The sequence below is a fragment of the Neofelis nebulosa genome, chromosome 10 (genome assembly GCF_028018385.1).
Source record: "Neofelis nebulosa isolate mNeoNeb1 chromosome 10, mNeoNeb1.pri, whole genome shotgun sequence".
NCBI classification, from domain to species: Eukaryota; Metazoa; Chordata; class Mammalia; order Carnivora; family Felidae; genus Neofelis; species Neofelis nebulosa.
In genome coordinates this window covers 67,932,884-67,953,729 of record NC_080791.1, presented here as the reverse complement: position 1 = coordinate 67,953,729, position 20,846 = coordinate 67,932,884, and the positions used below count along the sequence as shown (strand labels likewise).

Genomic DNA, 20,846 nt, shown 5'->3' with positions numbered 1-20,846 from the left:
GCCTGATGCCAGATATCATATAGAGCATGATCATTTTTATCATCTTTGTGCACTTTTCTTTCAGGAATTTGCACTGGGGGCAGGGGGTGGCCATGGAAATTGGGATTCAACTCTTGGCTGCTTCTCTGTCTCTTTGCTTTGGAAACATGAGCTTTATGTACGGTAGAAAGGAGGATGGAGGCCTAGCTTGCAGAGGTGCTGGATGGCCTGGCCCGCTCCAGTCCTGGCTGCAGCTCTTGCATTTGTGTGATAGGGGTTTCTGGACAAGGATCTGGGTTTGCTCTGCCCTTGTTAGCAATCAGTGTGTGGACACCTTCAAGCTTAGCCACTGATGTAACACTGTGTGGGGGCTCACATGAGGGGAGAGGAAAAATAATTTTGATTTGTACCCAAAATGGTTGGAAGGATAAATGAGTATTTCCAATGGATCGAACCTTTACATACTTACTAGATATAATTTGTATTAGCATTTCCTGAAGCCAAATAATATTCATGCGATATAAAACTCTTTTTACAATAATACTGTGAGAATCTTTCACAGGAGGAAGGATGTGGAGTGGTTTTTAAATAGGGGGTAGAGAAGATAAAGAGCATTTATTGACTATTTACTGTGAATAAAAGCACAACATAGAGTAGCTTAAGGGAGCAAAAGACAAGAAGGTTGAAGAAGAATGGAAAGAAGTGGGGATGTGTGAGCTGGGTTGGGCAGACAGGTATGAGGAGGGCCAAGGCAGCTGCCAGCAAGGTGCCCCCAGTAGCGCTGTCCCATCCTTGTGGCCAGTAGCTATGTGTGGCTGTTGAACACTTGATACGTAAAGTCCAAATTGAGATGTGCTCTAAGCATGAAATATACAACCAAGTCAAAGATTTCAAATGGGAACAATAATTTAAAAATAACTCATTCATCATTTTTAGGTTGATTGTATAGTGAAATGATATTTTAGGTATGTTGGTTTAAGTAAAATACTTATTAACATTATCTTATAAAATAAATAAAATAAAATAAAATCACTTATTACTTTTTTGCTATTTTTAATGGGGATACTAGAACATTTAAAATTACACATGTGACTTGCATTCTATTTGTATCAGACGGGGCTGGCCTCATGGGTAGAAGTGGAACCTATGGCATAATATGCTAGGGAGGCAATTTGACCTTGTTGAAAGAAAGAGCTTCTAATCAATGGCCATGACTAAAGAAGAGAGGCAGGAACACCCCATCATAAGTAGTAGGTAAGCAGAAATAGAGGCCAAAACCTTCTTCACAAGGCCTTTGTGGGATTGCTGCTTTGAGATCAGGGATAGACCAGGTCACACTCAGAGTTCTTCTGATGTGTAAAGAACTGTGAGTGTGTTAGTGGATTTTTGTGTAGTAATTACATTTTCCCCGTTTTATTGTTTGTACTTTTCTGGCTATTCTGTCTGGCCTTGAGAAAACACAGCAGTATTCTTTCAAAAGTCTAAAGTAGGCAAGGGTCTTTATTCAAGGATGTTTCCTCCATGCTCCTGAGGCCTTTGGGGCCCTGTCAATGTCAATGGCCGACCCTAAGTAACTTGGTTCAGAGCAGAAACTGTGTGCCTCAGAAGGGCATCCTGCCCTAGGACAGCTGCCCAGTCACCAGTGAACTCCTGCAGGGGCACAGCTTGGGGAATTTTCATTCCCTGAAAGTCTGCCCTGCCCATCCCTCTGTGACCCAGGGGATGTGCACATTTCTGGAGCAGCAGAAGGGCTGGTGTGAGATCCCCAGAGGCTGGGCTCTCTGTTGTCCCTGCCCAGCCCAAGAGGTCTGTGACATTTGCCAAGCCAGTGATCAGTATAAGCTACTCCTAGCAGCAAGGAGAAACTTGAAACCCTGTAGAGAGGAAATGTTTGTAGGCTTTGGAGCAGAACTCATCTGCGTGATACTCTAATTACACATTGGAGACTAGCACAACACTCCCCACATTCATTTGATTGCATGTCCTTGGAAGGAATACTCTTGCATTTCTCTACAAACAGGCTACTGCTCTGGCTTCCTGCCAGCTTAGACTGGCTTTGCCCTGGGTGTTCCTCCACCTCAGGCCATTGGGCCATCAGGGCTGCCTAGAATCATACCACCTGAGCCAGGCAGGATGGGGCCTCTACTGTCCTCTCGGGGCAAGGAGTGGCACACAAGAAAGCTCCTGTATTCTAGGACAGCAGAGGATATGCAAGCACTTCACATGTATTATGTTATCTGATCCTTCCAACCACCTAATGGGGTGTGTATGTATATGTGTGTGTGTGTCCAACACACACACAGATTTGTCCCATTTCAGAGTCCCAAATATTGCCTACCTTAATCTATCATTTCAGAGACTTAGTGAAACCAAGGAGGTCAGAGCCCGTGGAATCTCCAGATAGAGGTAGTAAAGACAGAGTGGGAAGAAGGAGAAGGTAGAGAAGAAAGTGATATGCTCATTCATTTATTCACTCATTTGTTCATTATGTTTTGGCCTTTGGTAGGTCAGATACTGAAATTAGTAAAGACAAGCTCCTGCCCTGGAGAAGCTCATGGAGTAACAGACAGTTGTGCCGAGTGGAACTGTGGGCAGTCTTCACGTGGTTCTCTAGGGTACAGACTAGAAAACACTGGGTTCTTCCACAGGGAGCCTATGCATAGAGGAGGAGGCATTTGACTTAGACTTTAGGAGGAATCATGCATTCAGTACAGAGGGAACCACATGAGGAAAGGCCCAGAGGTTGGGGGTACATTGGCTTATTGGGGGGTGATGACTGGTCATTCCCTGGGTAGGACTGTAGTGGTAGGATGAGGATGGATTAGGAGGGGCCTTGGCTGTTATAGCAGGTCTTGTGGTAGGGTGTGGCAGGACCATTCCTTCCTCCCTTCATTTACTTATTCAACTACCTTTACATATTGGTATCCACCACTGTTAGCAGATAGGGGGTCTTGGCTGGGTTAGGATGGGGCCATCAGCTTGAACAAAGGCATCTCAGGACTATTGTTTCCCACTCAGTTGGATTTGAGGAACCTGATATCAGAGCACAGTCCCTGGAACCAAAACCATGCTGAAATTCAGAGAAAAGGCAGGGACTCCTGTTGGCTGTCAGACATATCTCCATGGAGGGAGTGGAGATTTATTGAGTGTTAAATGTCAGTATCGATGTAATAAAGATGGTACACTGTAAGTAATAAGCACTTTCCAGGTGAGGAACCATTTTCAATAAGTTGTCAACCTGTCTGATACTATGAATTATTTTTTTAAAAAAGGAGAAGAAGATGAAGAAACCCCACTTGGAGTTATTTAACTTTCAGATCAGTTCCTCAGCTCTGTCCCTTCTTGACAGGACCGTCAGTGTCCTGTGGTACCCAAGGGCCTTGGCGTTTGCACACACTTCATCTCTTAAAAAAAAAATCCTGATATGCTTCTTGTTTTCTTTCCGGTGATGAGGACAGACTTGATGGGGAATAGATTTGTGACCTTCAGAGGGCTTTGTGACAGGCAGAGAATTTTCAGGAAATGAATAGAGGAGAAAAGGAAGGCAAGAAGGGCAGGGGGAGGTGCACGGCACCTGGGATAGTCAAAGCATCTGACAAATGTGGTCAGGTGTTAGCTGGGACTCACTCAACTCTCCCATCATTCCAGATAATTTCACAGCCCCTGGAAGTACAGTCCTCTGTGTAGATTCCTGCTCATTCCTGTGAGTTAAGACTGCCCCTGCATCCTGGGTTCCCAACTTTCCATGGGCTACCTGTGAGATGTGCTCACTGTGCTCATAGTCAGTGTGTTTTACAAAGAGAATTCATAAAAGGCTCAGGTGCACAGTAGGCCTTCTCTAAACAGATTTAGTAGGACAGCAGCTTTAATTGGCTTCAGAAGCCTAGAATACCTGGAAGCCTTAAAACATGTGCTGGCCATTCTACCTCACAGGGTTTCATCACCCACCTTTCATCCGAGGCTCACATCATCTTGTCGGCCCGGTACTTACTGTCCTCCCTTTTCTTTTCCTTTTCAGGAGCAAACTCCCAGTTCTTAACCCTGGTCTCTGAAGTCCAGTTCCTTCCCTCCTCTGACACCTGGGTCACAGCTGGTACTCTGGTCTTCAGGGGAGACTGTAGGTGCTCATCTTTCACATTCCACCCAGCACTCCTCAGATTGGTTTTCTAAGACTTTCCTCTCTAGGAATTCTGCTGTTGGCCCTAACATAGTAAACATTTGTTAATTCTATGTTGTCTTATGACAGGCTCGCCTTGAGATTAGCATAGCAGTCACATGTTACTGATGCCAAGGTCTTATTTTGAGTGGTGTTCCCAAGGGCCCTGCATAGCTGCTCAGTTTCTCCTCACCCCTCATGGTCCCAGCCCCTCTCCCCTTTGCCAGAGTTGCTAAGGGCCTGTCCTAATCCCTTGGATTCTTGTTCTTGTGAGTTGCATGACATTGAACATACTTTGTCTTGTGCCCATTCCATTATTTGAAGGCAGCAGAGAGATGCTGGGGTGCTTTATTAATATTTCACTTAGTTATTTTTGAAGTGAAGCAAATTGCTCAGAATTAGCCTGGATTCCCAGTGGTCAGCAGAAACTCTGTTGCATTTTGCAGGAGCTCTGCAAAATGTCCATAGAGATGGCAGGCTCAGATGGTCATCTTGACTCCAGCATTTAGCTGCTCTCTGACTTTGGACAATTTTTTTAAAACACTCTGAGCTTCTGATTCCTTACTTGTGAAAAGCCAATAATAATAGTTAGCTCACTGAACTCTTGGGAAGATTAAGTGAGAAAATGTGTATAAAAAAACTTAAAGCTCCTACCAAAAAACCATTAGAACTGATAAATGAGTTCAATGAAATTGCAGGATACAAAATTAATATACAGAAATATGTTGTATTTCTATACACTAATAACAAAGTAACAGACAAATTAAGAAAATGGCCCCATTTACAGTTTCACCAAAGAGAATAAAATACCTAGGAATTAATTTAACCAAGAAGATGAAAGACCTGTACTCTGAAAACTATAAGACACTGATGAAAGAAATTGAAGATGACACAAACAAATGGAAACATATACCATGCTCATGGATTGGAAGAATTGATATCATTAAAATATCTATACTACTCAAAGTAATCTACAGATTGCAATCCTATCAAAATACCAATAGCATTTTCCACAGAACTACAACAAATAATTCTAAAATTTGTATGCAATCACAAATGACCTCAAATAGCCAAACAATCTTGAGAAAAAAACAAAGCTGGGGGTACCACAATCCCAGATTTCAAGATATATTTCAAAGCTGTAATAATCAAAACAGTATGGTATTGGCACAAAAATAGATACGTAAACCAATAAAATGGGATAGAAAACCCAGAAATAAACTCCTGCTTATATAGTCAATTAATCTACAGCAAATAAGGCAAGAATATACAATGAGGAAAAGACAGTCTTTTGTATAAATGGTATTTGGAAAACTGGAAAGCTATATGCAAAAGACTGAAACTGGACCACTTTCTTACACCATACACACACACACACACACACACACACACACACACACACCCCTCAAAATGGATTAAAGACCTACATGTGAAACCTGAAACCATAAAACTCCTCGAAGAAAACATAGGCAGTAATCTCTTAAACATCAGCCTTAGCAACATGTTTATAGATATGTCTCTTGAGGCAAGGGAAACCAAAGCAAAAATAAACTCTTAAGAATACACCAAAATAAAAAGCTTTTGCACACTAAAATAAACCATCAATAAAACAAAAAGACAACCTAGTGAATGTGACAAGATATTTGCCAATGATATATTTGATAAGGGGTTAATATCAAAATATATAAAGAACTTACACAACTCAAAACCAAAAAAAAAAAAATACAAATAATTTGATTAAAAAATGGGTAGAGGACCTGAATAGACATTTTTCTAAGGAAGACATACAGGTAGCCAACAAACACATGAAAAAAATGCACAATATCACTAATCATCAGGGAAATGCAAATCAAAACCATAATGAGATATCACCTTACCCCAGTAAAGATGGCTCATATAAAAAAGACAAGAAATAACAAGTATTGGCAAGGATCTGGAGAAAGGGAACCCCTTGTACACTGTTGGTGGGAATGTAAATTTGTACAGCCACTGTAGAAAACAGTCTGGAGGTTCCACAAAAATTAAAAATAGAAATTCTACATGATCCAATAATTCCACTACTGGATATTTACCCAAAGAATACAAAAAAAAAAAAAACTAATATGAAAAGATATATGCCTCCCTATGTTTATTGTAGCATTATTTACAATAACCAGGACATGGAAGCAACCCAAGTGTCCACTGATAGATAAATGGAAGAAGATAGATGAATGGATGATTGTGTGTGTGTGTGTGTGTGTGTGATGAATTATATATATTTAATGGATATATTTAATATATATAGGTATGTATAATGGAGGTATATAATACATATATATAATGGAATATTATTGAGCCATAGAAAAAAAGAATGAATTCTTGTCTTTTGCAACAACATGGATAGACCTACAGGGCATTATGCTAAGGGAAATAAGTCAGACAAAGGCAAATACTGTATGACTTCACTTATATGTAGAATCTAAAAAAACTAAACAAATGAGCAAACAAACAAAATAAATAGACTCTTAAATACAGAGAACAAACTGGTGGTTGCCAGAGGGGAGGTGGTGGGGGAATGGGCAAAACAGATGAAGGGGGACTAAGAGGTACAAACTTGCAGTTATAAAATAAATAAGTCACAGAAATGAAAAGTACAGTGTAAGGAATATAGTCCTAATCCTATAATAACATAGTATAGTGACAGATAGTGACTACTCTTACCCTGGTGAACATTAAGTAATGTACAGAATTGTTGAATCAATATATTGTACACCTGAAACCAATGTAACATTGCATGTTGCTTATTTTTAAAAATAAGAAAATGTGTGGAGAGTTCCTGGCACAGAGTAGATACGGTTTCCTTGGGGTGAGGGTTACACACTGGACCCAACCTGTCCAATGATGGCTGCTTTGCTCTGGGCCTTCATTTCAAACGGCATCCGCCCACACATAGTTCACATCTTCTCTTTTAGAGCTAGATTAATCATCCCTCCAAAAACACAGGGGAAAGAGCCTAAATACAAACTCACCTACAGTTATTGAGCTCATTATTTATTGAAGAAACTTTGGTACATCTTGAAGTCATGACCCTGATCCACTTGCCCTCCTGCAACTCATTAGCATCACCAAGGACTGGCTTTAGTGCCTTCTGCCTTTTAGAGTCTTGCCTCAATTGAGAGGGAAAGTGTGTATGTTTCAGAATGGCCGTATGGGGTTGGTACTCTGATCTTTCTCAAGCCCTCTACAGGCCTTCATTCCCAGGAGCTCTGTGTGACAGGCCAGGAGAAGGCTAGGGGCACATTCTCAGTCTTCTCCAGAATGAACAGGCAATTTTACACTCAGAAAAATGTCCAGTGGACATTGTGTTTTATTCAACCAAGATGTTTTAAGTGTTTTTGTGAACAGTTGGTTATATAAAGGTGGCCACACAGCTCCAAGTGTGATGGGAGAGACAGAAAAAGTCAACAACCTGCACAGTTTGACGAAGGTCCTGCTAGGACTGAGGGCAGAGTCTATGGGAAACCAGAGGGTAGTTTCTTGCAGCCTGGGGGGTCAGGGCAGCTTCCTGGAAGTCGAATTTTAGAGGATAATTTAGCCAAACCAAGAATGGGGCTGGGAAAAGGAGGGCACTGTGGGCAAAGGGAGTAGTAAGAGCAGAGGCAAGGAAACAAGCCTCTCAGGCACAATGGTGGGCATCAGATTGGATGGATGGGGAAATAGCCAGGATTTTGGACTGGCAAACCTATAAGCCACTCATGGTTCAAAGAAGAGAACTCTGAGCCATTGGAGTGAATTTTCACAAAGGCTTCTCAGATTTAATGTGCATGTGAAACCCATGGGGGGGTTGTTAAAAATGCAGATTATGCTTATAGAGTCTGAATTTCTAACAAGCTTCTAGATGATGCTCATGCTGCTGGTCCACACTTTGAATAGCACACTTTGAATACCCATGGCAGGCAGGATGGCTCTGTGTGTAAGACCTGGGAAGGTTTTATTCCTTATTTCCTATGACTATGCACAAATGGCAAGTGGAAGTTTGGCTTCCACAGCAGCCTTCAACCAATGACTGACAGGAGATGGTGTATAAATATCCCGGTTCTCTCTCCTCATGGGGAAGCTAAGTTGGAAGTGTGTGTGCTATATGAAGATTCCCTAGCAGGATTCAGCCCTAGTCAATGCAGTACTGGTGGGATAAAGCATTCTTTATTGGCTGCCTTCCCATCCTTGTCTCACTTTTCTCCCTTACTAGGATTTTCCTCACCTTCAACTCACATGTAAATGCTTGTCCCAGAGTTGGCTCTTGGGAGAACCTAAACTAAGACAGTGGAGAAGAAGGGGTCTATGTTTGGAAGGAACAATAGCATGAGTGAAGCACAGAGGTGTGGGAGCACTTAGAGAACTTTGTACTATGCTGTAGCTGGGACGAGGGAGTGGCAAAGACTGTCTCCTCTCAAGGGAACTTGAGGAAGGGGGCTGCTTTGGGAGATCCAACTACTCTCTTGGTCCTGAGCTTGCTCACCTAGCTCGTATATGTAGCTGCCCAGACCCATGGAGAGCCTACCACTGTGATCCCTTTGGAATATCCCTCTGGAAGCAATTTGAACAAATTCCATTAGATTGGAAGATCAGCGCTGAGGAGCGGTGGAATATTACCTGGGTTGTGTCTTTCAAAGGAGGGCTCCCCCATCATGTGAGTTTGCCCAGTGCTATAATTATGCTTTGCTCTTGGAGGTTCCCAGTGTATATCAGAGACCTGAGAAGTCCTGAGTCAGGAATCTTTTTCACTTAACCAGGACTAACCAGCATTTCCCATAGTTATTTGACCATGGATCTCTATTTCACAGCACTTAATCACTCTGCACAGAATGAAGGTTCTGCAGAGCGTGCTGTGGGAAGTGCTGATACAAGATGAGAGGATACATCTGGATAGTCAGGAAAGATTCTGGAGGGCCAAAGGTTGTCTGCCAATGTTAGTCTCCTGCTGTCAGTGAGCCCCAGCAGCAATAGTGGCCACTGCATTCCACAATCAGATCACAATGCCATGTGGTGACCAAAAACTACCCACAGCCTCTCTCTGCCAGAAACTAGAAGCAGAGTATCCAGTACATTCATAATGTGCTTCATAGACAGTTGTAGCTTAGAAGGCAGCATGAGAGAGGGGAGAGGCGACTAGCTGGAACTAATTCAGACTCTTAGGCCGTTGGAAGATGGATAAGCAACTAACAATGAACAGACAAGAATATCCTGGACCATTATCAGAGGGGTAAAACCTGGAATGAGATAAGCAAAAAGAACCAATAACAGAGTCTGAGCCTGAGCTATGGCGTATGACCAAAAGAGAGAGAGCTCTTCTCTTCACTTATATGTGGCCATCATCCTGACTTATTCTGGGAAGTTAAGTTTCAGACCGAAGGTTATTGAATAAAAGAAAGTTGAAGCCCAAGATAGTTAAGGTAACAAAGAACTGTATTTCCCTACCTGGATCTGAAAACCCAAGAGGTGGCTTTGCTATCTCCCATCTGTCTTCTCCAGCCTCCTACTGGGGCAGTGGCTTTGCTCCTTTCTCCTCATCTTCTCCTATCTTCTCGCCCCCTCCTGGGCCAGGGAGGTGAGCATCTAGGTAACTTACCTATCCGCAGGGCAACTGGAGTTTAGAAACAGTGATAGGAGACACAACTGTTTTAAACGAGTTCAGGTTTCTGGCCTGGGTCCCACTAGATGAGGCTTCACAGAAGGTGAATTTTCAAAAGAGGACGTGAGTCCTCCAGGCATGAGCTTCAGGGTGTGGTGGGGAGTTGGACTGGGGCCAAAAACCACAGATAAATACATGTCCTAAAATTTTCACACTGGGCAGAAGGTCAGCTTTGTAAACTATGGGTTAGTGAGCTTAATGTTGTCCTCAGAAACCACTAGAATGAATCAGTATTTTTAAAATTATTTTGAATTCTATCAAAGTAGTTTTATACATAGTTAAAAACCTCAAGTAGTACTTATAATAAAATAAAATAGTTCTGTACTTCATCAGTCATCTTCCCACCCTTGACCTCCAAAGGAGTTCCATTTAACATTTTTAGCTGTTTCTTCTCAAAACTGCCACCATATTACTCAATGACATGCTTATATCACTACGTCCTGATTCATCAATATTAGCCAATATATAATGATTTCCCATTATTCCTTCTACTCTCCACCTCTTCCAAACATACATGTCGTCTCTCCTAATCCTCACACTTTGGGTAAAAACAATAGACAGTGTTTACATTATGTACTGTGAAAATATGTGTCAGTGTTAAGTGGACTTCCACGATGGAAACTTTTGTTTTTCCTAGTTGAATCAGCAGCCAGTTAGGAACACAAATCACTAAGCATTTTAAGCAGAAGAGAATGAATTTAAGGAATTGGTTACACAGGTAATAGAAGAGCTGGGAAGCCAAACGGGAAGTTGGTGCAATGAGAAATTTGCAATAGCCAGAAGCTGCTGCCATGTGTAAGGGTGAGGGTGTGGGCAATCTTTCTGGAGCCCAGAATACAAGAGTCACCGGGCAAAAGGTAGAACTGTGGTGGGCCTATCCAGAAGGGATCAAAGCCATGGAAGAGGTACACCTCAGTGGGAGATGCCACACGAAGCAGAGAGAGAGAGAGGGAGAGAAATACCCTGGTTTCTCCATCTCCCTTCACTGCCTACCATTGGCCACATGCAGACAGAAGCCAAGTGAGAAGTGCAGCTTGAAGGCATCAGACCCCCAGTGTCCTTCCTAACTCCAATGCTACAGAACAGGTCAGAGGAGAGCAAGGAATGGATGGCAAAAAGGCAAATACCAGGCACACTAAGATGCTCTTTTTATAAAAGATAATTATGTAAGTATTTAGCATTGATTTTTTTTCTTTGTGCTCTATCACATCTGTTTCACACCGTTAATATTACTTTCCAAATGTTTGAATATATCACATAATCCATCAGTTTCGTTTTGTTTCCTGGAGTGCTTAATCCTTCTGTTCCAGCCGGGGCTGTTTGCTTATGGCCTACCTGAGACTTCAGGGCATCTTCATGTCAGGGAGTCCCTCATCCTCGGTCCTGAGCTGAATCCCCTGTGTTAACCCCACGGCTTCCTCTTCCTTGGTTTGCTTCCTGTTTGTGGAGTGTGTCTTCCAGTAGCTTCCCAAGAATGAGGCCATGGGAAATAAATATTTTACTTATGCATGTCTGAAAATGTCTTTATATTGTACTCACATTTGATTGACAGGTTAGCTGGCTTTAGAACTCTAGCTTGAAAACAATTTTTCCTTGGGATTTTTGATGGTGCTGATTCATTGAGTTGTAACTGCCAGTGTTGTTTTTGAGATCTGGTGCGATCCCAAGTTTTTGCTTTTTTACATATGACCTGTTTTTTCTCTTTGGATGCTTTTAGGATCTTCTAGGTATCCCCAGATTTTCCTTGCAGATTGAGACAAACAACCACAAATATAGATTTGTTTTGCTAAGAACATAAAGCTACCCCCTCCACAGTGAGGAAAATATCAAGACCAAATGGGATTGAAGCTTTCAGCTTAGATAGAGCACAGTGTCCCCAAGGGATCAGTTCCTAATTGTAGGACTTTCTGGCAGAATTAGCCATCAACCATAGATGATCAAATGAGTCCTATCCTGCTGCTCTGACTTGGTATATCTGGTACTTTGGATAAGTACTTTGGACCCCTGAGGTGTAATTATAGGAGTATCTTTATTTTGGTATCACTGTCCTTTTAAATGTACTCAATGGGGATGAGTCTTTCCCTGCCAGGGAGTGAAAATTCAAACAAGACCAGGATTTTCTTTTTCATTAATGGGCAAGAATAAGTTGTATGATTAATGTAAACCAAAACACAGTCTCAATTCAGTTATTAAGAGGGCCTGCTGCTATATAATCAGTAAAATTTCAAACTCTATTTGATGTTAATTCTCCTCCAAAGGCTCTGCCATCCAAGGAGGAGAGTGTGGCCCTGCTTTATACTTTCCTTTCTTCTCATTTCCCATTTTCTAGCTGTGTTTTCTCACCATTCTAGCAAGTAGGAGACGGGAAAGGCATGGGGATGGCTCTTACTTGGCTGATCCTGCCCTAAGATGGCTTTGTGCCTTGTGGGTCTGGCAGACATGGAATGTGACTCTCTATTAGAATTTTTGTGAGTTTTCTGGAGGCTTCCCTGCTGGGACAGGTACTACAACTACCTTGATAGAAGCAGGGCCTCAGCTTTAACTGGCTACTCCCAATCCTTCCACAGTTTCTGACCCCCACAGCACTTTGAAGGATCCCTTGTCCTGGTAGGCTGCCGCAGGAGGTCTATTAAAATGATGGCATGCTAACATTTCCACCTAGGATTCCATGTCTGTGTACCATTGTCCTGCCATTGCAGGGGGCTTTAGTGGCTGCTTTAGCTTTCTCAGCCATAAGTCAGACTCCTGTGTACCCCGGCTTTGGGGAACACATATCAATTCTGTAGGTGGCTTCCACTGATGCTTCTGCCATTAAGCTTGGAGTGGGAGATAGGTCATCCAACCTCTCCTCTCAGGGGAGTCCCCAGCTCAGAAATCATCTTCACAAATCCTCTCCTTAAAGTCTTTAATAAACCAGTCCTTTATCCTCTCAATCTGGGTGAATTGCTAATCAATTTCCAATTACCCTCTTTAAAGTTTCATTTCCCGGTCTGAGAACTCACTGTATGCATCAGGTATCCATCGCATCTTGGTGCCTGGTGAAAATTCCCAGCTTAGCATTCTTGTTACATGGGCATCTTTAAGAGTCGGCCTTCCCCATGTACCTGTGTCACACTGTGCCAAAGTTGTTATGAAATAGCCATCTTGAATATCTAGATACCTCTGAAGAAAAAGGCAGTGGGAGGCTGGAAATTTAATTCCTTCAGAGAGTTTCCTGAAAAAAGGACATTCCAATTAGTGAGCTGATAGCACAGCCTTGTCACTGGAGCTGTCGATAGTAGAGCAAGAGTGCTGGGTGATGTTTACGAGCCTATAAAGGAGGATGCCACAGCACCTCCAGAGTCATAGGAAACACGTTTTATTTGCTTATTTATTGTCTTTAATTTTATAGGCTATGGGAGAAATTTCTTCATTCTGAATGTGTCCAATTAGCTCTGTTCACCCAAGAGGAATCACATTCCCTGGTTTTGAGTATTCCTCAATAACCACAGAAGAAAACAAAGAAAGAGAACAGAAATATATATCCCTGAACAGTTCCAGGTCCTATTAAGTCAGCTATTACAAGGGCAAGGGTCTGGAATCCCAGGGGAACATGACTCTGAGGACCACCTCTCCATGCTGCTATTGATGTTTAGATGACTCTAATTCCACTGCTACTCATGAGAATGTTGACACTGAGCTAGAGTTATCAGCTGATATGGGGGGAGGACTGAGTTAATTGATTTTATTATTATTATTTTTTAGTGTTTATTTTTGAAAGAGAGAGAGAGAGCAAGCAGGGGAGAGGGAGATACAGAATCTGAAGCAGTGAGCTAATTGATTTCTGATTTTCATGGAGCTGGCTGGCAGATATGAAGCAAACATATGATTCTTGAACTATATGTTGAGAGATGACAGTCTCTGGAGGACAAGAAGGGAGGGCTGAACAGGGAAGTCGCTTTCAGGTTCTCCAGTCCATATTTCTATCATTATGGGCCATCTCCCTGTACAGGAAAGAAATTCCTGAGTTTAGAGAATGAGATGGGCCATGAATACCATGGCTCCTCAACTCTGTTCCTGGATTCGATGCTTGTTGTTTTCCCTTGCATAGACAGGGGACTCAGGGTCTGCATAGTTTGGAGTTGTATGGAATTGAGATGCCCATGTGGCAGGTTAATGTGGATCCAGAATGCCATTCAGGATTTCACTTGATGTGCCCTACAGAAGGGCAGTTGGGGCTGGGAGATTCAGACTGGCACTTTTCCAGTGTCCTAATGTAACTCTGCCCAAGGCTCAGCATCTTCTGAAATACAATAAATAAATGTTGGGCAGGTACAACAACAGTCTGCATGGTTCCTCTCAGTCTGGCTAGCAGTATTGTTAAGTGTCCTGCTGAGAGCATAAGCACAGGATCCGGTAGCTTCTGGCCAAGTTTTGAAGACTTTGTTTTAAAGTATGCTTTTTGATTTTAACATTCATTATGACTAAAAGGCACAAAACTCAATTTGGGGTCTCGGGAGTTGAAACTCTAAACTCTTAGGATGTCAGAAGCCATGCTCTCAGCTTCTCACCCTGCTGTTTTAATGACGTTAATGATTGTTTTTCCACCGAGCACCTACCTGTGATCTTCATAAAAAAAATGAAATAAATGGCTCACGTGGAGATTTAAAAAGATATCACGGTGGAAAGTGGATGTTAACAGGCTCTAGAAATACGATAATTATCAACTATGTGAGATGCAGTGACTACAATATGATAACGAGATGTATTATGCAGGTAGAAAGCACCCAGAGAAATGACACAAAGTAGAATTATAAGAAAAAAGAAAACGGAGATCTTGTTTGGTTATTCTGTTTGTTGTGATAAAAAGTGGAACGGGAGAAAGTTGAAATCTACATGCTATTTAGTAGTCCCTTTATATTGTTTGGTGAATGAGTGCAACATCTTTTCCCTGGAAGGGGGATCACACACACACACACACACACACACACACACACACACACACACAGTGCATTTAAGGTCTCCACCCTGAAGCCTTGTTCCTACTCAGCAACTCTTTCTGTGGTTGGGAGCCTCCCATTTCCTGATCTTCAGTGTTTATTGTGAATGAATGAATCCATCCTTACTTCACTTTGAAGCCACGTGTTTGTACTTCAACATGTATCTGAAATCCAGCTACCCTTTTCTGTCTTCACCTACCAGCCTCATCCAAGCCACTTCTTGCCTGAGCTACTCAATAGCTCTTCACTGGCCTCCTCGCATCCATTGTTGGAGCAGAACAGACTTTTTAATGTACTAATCCGAACATGGTGCTCCTCTGCTCAAGCCCTTCAGTTCTTCCCTTGCTGTTAGAACATTACCCCCACTCCTTATGACAGCTTCCGGGTGCCATCACCCGGGATCCATCCCTCGCTTCCAATCCCACTGGTCTTGTTTTAGCTCTTTGGACCCTCTGAGTGCTTTCTGGCCACAAGAGTTTCATGCTTGCTGTCCTCTTTGCCCTGTGGCTGGCATATTCTCATCTTTCTGATACCAGCTCAAATGTGTCCTCAGAATGACCAGTGCTGACTGTGCTATCTGAAGTAGGGATGACCACCCCGCTAGTTTTCTCTTTACTAGGCTGCTAAGTTTATTCCCTTTGCAACAGTTGCCATAGTCTGCAGGGACCTGCTTTGTTGGATTATTTTACTTCATGTCTGTCTCCATCAATAGAACATAGGCTGCATAGGCACTCTTGTCTAGCAAGTTCAGTTTCAGCCTCAGCACTGGGCACCTGACAGGTAATAGGTGCTCAGCTGGCATAACCAATTAAATGGCTTGGTAGTGAACTCACTCCCCTCTTCCCCCAAACACACACACACACACACACACACACACTTTGGCTGTGTGGAAAGACAACCCTGATGCTGTTGTCCCTGGAGACTTCAGAGATGGTGCTCAGGATGCGGGAAGTGAGGCTCACATATTTCACTCTGCAGGCTGCCACCTTCAGGCCTGAAGTCCTCAGGCTTTCTAAATGCTAAATGTAAAGAATTAATCGTATCTTACATCTCTGGTGAGTAACTGAGACACCTTTATATTGAAATGCAGATTTCTCCATTGAAAGGCAAATCTTTCATTCCAACTCTCTGAATAAGACTGGGTTTGTATTTATAAAGTAAGTTATATACAAGAGCATAATCTGGGCCCAGAGCGCTTTCATGTGATTGCTCAATAAATACATTTTTACTCATCCAACCTCTTGCCTCAGACTATTTTGCACTGAGATAGTTAAATAAGTGACAGTAGCCCTATTGAGTTCCACTTAATTTTATTCCATAATGTTCTGTATGGTTCCAGGCATTTTCTGGTTCTGTGTGTCCCAGAAATGGGTTGAGAGTGCCTTGTTTGGGGCCAACTGGGTTTTGGGCTTGTAACAGGGGAAGAGGCCCCCAATAGGGGAAGGTGAGCAGGTAGGTGACAGGGTCGGCAGCCTGCCCCCTGCTTACTGTATCACTTTTGTTTCTTCATCTATGAAACGGGATAGAAATTCTTACCCCCTTGGGGTTATTCTGAAGATGATATAATGAACATGAAAATACTTAGCACACTGTCTGGCACATAACTGGGGTTTTTATATACATAGCATAGCTGAATTCAATTTAACTACACATCTTTATTAGTTTCATCCCTCCAACCAGACTCAGTTATAAGAATATATATCTGCACTCTACTCTGTGCATTCAGTAGGAGCTCAGTAAGTACTTAAAGTGTAATCTGTTATTGTTTTCTCATTATAGAACTGATAATCATCACCAAATGAGCAACCCAGGAATAACTGCTAGTATTTTAGTGCCTCTCCCTTTTCTGAATAGGCCCACCTTGAACTGACTTCAGTTGGATTTACTGGGGACAGAGAAGGGCAGCCCCAAGAAATACATCAGCCCAGAGAGAGAAAAAGGGGGAGATTGCCCCTAAAGCACCCCCACTCCTATGCAAACCCTCTTCCCTTCTACCGGGGGCCTGCCCTGAGCCAGAGCCTGACAGCTGGGCTTTGGCATGGGGCCCCACGGATCCTTCTTTCTGCTCCAGCCAGGCGGTGCAGAGCAGTGGGAAACATGGCCCATATCCAGCCAGCAGAGCCCTGTCCTCCCATCAGATCCAGATGCCATCAGCTGCTCCTAATGTAGGATAGATCACCCATTCTTTCCCTGCTGCACATTCCAAAGCAGCCTACTTGTCTTGCAAGCAAACCTCAAATAAAGCATAGATTGCTTCCTTCAGTGGGTTTCTGCTGAGACCACTGTTGTTCTTATTGCTTAGCCATCGCCCCTGCACTTTCTGGGCACTCTTAGCTAGGCCCTTCATGATTCCTGGACAACTGTGTTGCTAATGGAGGGAGTCAGGCTGCAAAGCTGTTTTATTTGTCAAACGGCCATCCCGTCAGGACCAGAGCAGGGCAGGACCTCAGGAGGCCAATGGGCCATGTGTCAAGCAGAGCCATAAGAAAAGTATCCCAGAGTTTGGCTTCTGCTTGTTTATTTTCTTGCTTGGTATCCCCAAGCAGGCTACTGACTCAGTAGCCTTATTCCTCAAGCCTCAGTTTCCTTATTCATTATGGTTCTACAAGGGCTCTCCTTTTATGGGTCAAGCCCTGTGCTATGGATGTTATAAACATCATTTCACTTCGGCTCAAAATCTGATGGCAGAGCCATCAGAGAGTAAAAGGAAAGGGGGATCTGAGAGAGGGACAGAGAGTCACAGCAAGAAAAAGCTTGCCTGGGATTAATGTTGCCACCCTTGTCACCAGCACCATGATAAGCAGCCAGTCACCATCTTCCTATGATGATGGCATGAGGAGGAAAGTCCCAGAATGATGCCATATCAGAATTGGGCCAGTCCTACCTGCCTCACTGCTTGACAGATGAGAAAATGAGACCCAAAGTGGGGTGTGACTTATATGAGTACTGTTGATTTGCTCTTTCATTCATTCTTACATTCATTCATTTATTCATCAAACAGCTGGTGTGCTTTTATCATGTCTAAGCCCCATGCTGTGTTTTGGGGATGCAGACATGCCTTTGAGGGCACAGCCCTGCCCTCAGGGAACGATTGGAACCATGAGAGGGGTAGAGAGCCAATGGTAAGGATGGATATGGAGAAGGCAGACAGTGTAGACTTCTATTACAAGAAGACTGGAATGGAAGAAAGGGGAGAAATGGGGGTTAGGATGAGGGGAACCCAGGTAAGGTTGTATTAGATGGACACAGGGGTCACATCATCACATGGATGATGTAAGGAGGATGAAGATACAGGCAGGAGGATGATGTCCCATGTGCAGGGGCTCTGGGTGCAGATGAAGAGGAATCAGGAAGTCATTTGAAGGGACATTTGACTCCCAGGCAAAGATTTTTAGTATGGGAACACAGAAGAAGAAAGCACCCCACAGAGCACAGAAGTTATGTCTTGGGGCCACAGGTGGTTGGAGGCCAAGGATGTGCCACAGGCCCTCCATAGCAGCTGCAGGTCATTCCTGCCTGCCCTTCAGGTGTGGGGACAGGTCTTGTGGGCATGCTGCTGTATGCCAAGTGTAGGGCTCACAGTGGCAGGAAGAAGTTCTCTAGAGGAAGGAAAGGGTCTGAGAATCTGCCAAGGGACCTAGCTAACAGGGTCTAAAGGGGTCTTTCAGTCAATTCCCTGTGAGTGCCAATATCTCGGGCAGCCAAGGAATCATATAAAAATCAAAAGGTCAAAGTTTTGCCAATGAATACTCATCCTGTCACTGTCCCTGAGCCTAGACCAGAGGAATGGTGGGGTCGATCAGGTGGTCACTTAAACCAGCCAACTGTGTGGAGGACAGTGCTTTCCTCACATCCTAATGACAGGTGTCTTCCCATCTTCTGAGAAGCTGAAAGTTCCCACTGCTGGGCCAGGACAGAAACATGAGTCAGAAGCTAGCCACCAAGACATAGACCCAGTGTGCAGCAGAGTTTAAAGGAGAAAGCGAGTTGTTGGGAGATCAAGGAATGCTCCCCAAAGGACAAGATCTGGACCTTGATCGACCCTGTTCCCTGTGCCTGCCTTAGAGATTGGAATTGGTCCCTACAAAAGATATGATCGAGACAACACATTCAGTAGGCTTTCCTCTGGGGCATTCCGCCTAGTCCTGCTGGTTAACTAAACTGAGCTTTTAGATGAGCTGTGAAGGGATCTTTGAGTTACTTGGTTGTCTGTAGAACCAGATCCCTCAGGTGTTGTTGGGGAAGGGGCGCTCACTGTTGCAGTGGGCTGCTGTCCCACTAGCTAGGCTGAAGGGTCACACCTGCCACTCCAGCACATTCTATATGTGCTGATAATAAAACTGGAGCAAACGTAGCGTTCAACACATATGCAAACCTTTTGTGGCAGAGGGTAAATGTAATTATCACGTCCATCTCAGAGATGAGGAGGCTGAGGCTCAGAGAGGTTAGGAGTGCAAGGTCATGCAGCTCGTAGAGGGCAGACCAGGCACTTGTGCTTGGGAATTGGCTTCTCAGCCCGAGTCTTTCTGTGTTTTGTGCTGCCGTTGTTCCACATAGCCACAGTGACCTTAGTTGTACCACTACTATATAACATTGATTGGATGCTTACCACGTCTCAGGCACTGACAGCGCTTTACATGAAATATTTCGTGTACTCTTCCCAGCTCTTAGGAAGTAGGGACTCTTTCTCCCCGTTTTACAGCCAAGTAAGCTGGGGAGCTACGAAAGATTCAGGAACTTGCTCAAAGTCCACAGGTTGTAGTTGTGGAGCCCTAGTCTGTTAAATCCAGAGTCCATGCTCCTGATCACTTTGCTGTGCTCCCAGACCAAGTGACTGTTGCTGATGGCTGAGTGGTGTGTGGAACCGGATCTCTCAGGGGCTGGTGGGGAAGTACTGCCTGTCCTCTCCGGCCCCCAGGAACAGTCTGGGCCACTGGTGAAGGGGAAGCTGCAGAGGGAAGAGGTGTAGCCTGCATGTTGCCTTGAGGCATTGAACCACTGATAATGAGGGACAGGTTTTCAGAGCTGTCCTGATGCCTTTCATCTGCTGCCTCTGTGAAGTCCCTAGGAACAGTCTGGGACCATGGTTTGGGGCCTTCATTAGCTCTGCACTCTCTGAGATATTCACAAAGGCAAGAAAGCAGATGGATCCCTTTGTGTTCATAGCAACTCCAACTGCTTTTCCTGGCTCCTCAGATCCAAAAAATAAAATCCTCAGAGCTGGCTTATTCACAGTGACGTAAAAAGTGCTTAGTTCTGCTGGCCTGTCTCAAGAGGCGGCTGTTGTGCCTGACATGCTCCCTCCCAAACCCTGGCTTCAGCTGTAGGATCATTCATCTGTGCTGCCAGCCTGCCGGGCAGCCCAGTGTAGAATGGTGATACACTGGCAATACACCTGTCTACCTGTCTATCTCATAGTAGCGTGAGGTCGCTGAAGGCAGGGAGCCTGTTGGCTTCGTCTTGGTATCCCTCCTGCAGTAATAGTTCGGAGACTTTCCCCATCACAACACCCGTGGAATCTGCCACATACCATCAGTAATAGCTGCTCACTAAGCCAGGGATTCTTGAAGTGGAGAAGGGCCCTTTGATTTCTGGGGATCCTATTTGAAAAAGCCCCCAGTCCTGAGAATCCTGCCTACAGGTGACTCAGGAAGTGGAACTCAATGAAAAGCCTGTGAGGCCCTCGATCCTCTAACCTTGCTTTTATCTGCAGCAACCTCCCCACAGCCTAGCCTCACTGCCCTGTTTCTCGAAGTGTGTTCTGGGGAATGCTGTGTCAGAAACACCCAAAGACTTTGTGGCATAGAGAAAAGACTCAGAACCTTAAAACGAGACTTGGCCATTTCTAAAACTGCATGGTAGGCAGGAAGGAGAATTGGGCCCATCAGCCAGGGGCTGAGGACCACCTCAGCCCAGGTCCTTGACAGACTTTCTTTTCTTCCCTATGAGTATATCAAAGAGCCTTCCATCATTTGCCTTGGGGAGAAGGGACCTTGTGATACTCACATTGGGAAAATGAGATATCATGAATGCCCAAATAGACCTGCAGTCATCAGTTATG

The 20,846-nt window shown here is 43.9% G+C and overlaps 1 protein-coding gene across 3 annotated transcripts in view; it reads left to right on the top strand.

Moving 5' to 3' along the window:
* The window catches only part of GALNT18 (polypeptide N-acetylgalactosaminyltransferase 18), a 351,823-nt gene that overhangs the window by 135,202 nt on the left and 195,775 nt on the right, over positions 1-20,846 (top strand). The gene's annotated exons all lie outside the window — the stretch shown is intronic.